Below are 2,211 nucleotides of genomic sequence, written 5' to 3'. Positions count from 1 at the left end.
TTTAGTAAGAATTGCTAATGAACTCAAAATGCTGCTAACAGTAATGGAGAGAACATTTCAAACAACCTCAAAGTGATGCTGACAGTCATGTAGTAAGAGTTTCGAACAACCTCAAAATAATGCGACAGTGATGTCAGAAGAATTGCTAATGATCTCAAAATGATGCTACAGTGATTTCGTAAGAATTGCTAATGAACTCAAAATGATGCTACAGTGATTTAGTAAGAATTGCTAATGAACTCAAAATGATGCTAACATTAATGGAGTGAAAGTTTCGAAAAACCTCAAAGTGATGCTGACAGACATGTAGTAAGAGTTAATACGAACCTAAAAATATTGCGACAGTGATGTCGGAAGAATTGCTAATGATCTCAAAATGATGCTAAGACTAATGTAGCGATAGTTGCTAAAAAATTCAGTGATGGTTACAGTAATGTAGTAAGAGTTTCGAACAACGTCAAAGTGATGCTGACAGTCATGTAGTAAGTGTTTCGAACAACTTCAAAGTGATGCTGAAAGTCATGTAGTAAGAATTGCTAATGAACTCAATTGAATGCTACTGTGATGTCGTAAGAATTGCTAATGAACTCAAAATGATGCGAACAGTAATGGAGTGAAAGTTTTGAATAACCTCAAAGGGATGCTGACAGTCATGCAGTAAGAGTTGCTACGAACCTCAAAATAATGCGACAGTGATGTCGTAAAAGTTGCGACGAACCTCAAAATATTGCGACAGTGATGTCGGAAGAATTGCTAATGAACTCAAAATGATGCGACAGTGATGTAGTGATAGTTTCTAATCAACTCAGTGATGCTTACAGTCATGTACTAAATGTTTCGAACAACCTCAAAGTGATGCTGACAGTCATGCAGTAAGAGTTGCTACGAACCTCAAAATAATGCGACAGTGATGTCAGAAGAATTGCTAAAGATCTCAAAATAATGCGACAGTGATTTAGTAAGAATTGCTAATGAACTCAAAATGCTGCAAAATGTAATGGATTGAAAGTTTCAAATAACCTCCAAGTGATGCTGACAGTCATGCAGTAAGAGTTGCTGCGAAACTCAAAATAATGCGACAGTAATGTAGTAAAAGTTGCTACGAACCTCAAAATATTGCGACAGTGATGTCGGAAGAATTGCTATTGAACTCAACATGATGCTAAGAGTAATGTAGTGATAGTTGCTTATCAACTCAGTGATGCTTACAGTAATGTACTAAGTGTTTCGAACGACCTCAAAATGATGCTGACAGTCATGCAGTAAGAGTTGAGACGAACCTAAAAATAATGCGACAGTGATGTCGGAAGAATTGCGAATGATCTCAAAATGATGCTAACAGTAATGTAGTGATAGTTGCTAATCAAGTCAGTGATGCTTACAGTAATGTAGTAAGTGTTTCGAATAACCTCAAAGTGATGCTGACAGTCATGTAGTAAGAGTTGCTACGAACCTCAATATAATGCGACAGTAATGTAGTAAAAGTTGCTAAGAACCTCAAAATATTGCGACAGTGATGTCGGAAGAATTGCTAATGAACTTAAAATGATGCTAACAGTAATGTAGTGATAGTTGCTAATCAACTCAGTGATGCTTCCAGTAATGTAGTAAGTGTTTCGAATAACCTCAAAGTGATGGTGACAGTCATGTAGTAAGAGTTGCGACGAACCTCAAAATAATGCGACAGTGATGTCGGGAGAATTGCTAAAGATCTCAAAATGATGCGACAGTGATTTAGAAAGAATCGCTCATGAATTCAAAATGATGCTAACAGTAATGGAGTGAACGTTTCGAATAACCTCAAAGTGATGCTGACAGTCTTGTACTAAGAGTTGCCACGAACCTAAAAATAATGCGACGGTGATGTCAGAAGAATTGCGAATGATCTCAAAATGATGCTAACAGTAATGGAGTGAACGTTTCGAATAACCTCAAAGTGATGCTGACAGTCATGTAGATAGAGTTGCTACGAACCTAAAAAAAATGCGACAGTGATGTCAGAAGAATAGCTAATGATCTCAAAATGATGCTACAGTGATTTAGTAAGAATTGCTAATGAACTTAAAATGATGCGACAGTGATGTCAGAAGAATTGGTCATGATCTCAAAATGATGGTAACAGTAATGGAGTGAACGTTTCGAATAACCTCAAAGTGATGCTGACAGTCATGTAGTAAGAGTTGCTGTGAACCTCAAAATAATGCGACAGTG

This window comes from Aulostomus chinensis, chromosome 1 (genome assembly GCF_037954235.1).
Source record: "Aulostomus chinensis isolate RoL2024-O1b breed Wild chromosome 1, RoL_Achi_v1.0, whole genome shotgun sequence".
NCBI classification, from domain to species: Eukaryota; Metazoa; Chordata; class Actinopteri; order Syngnathiformes; family Aulostomidae; genus Aulostomus; species Aulostomus chinensis.
This window is presented reverse-complemented; position numbering follows the sequence as displayed.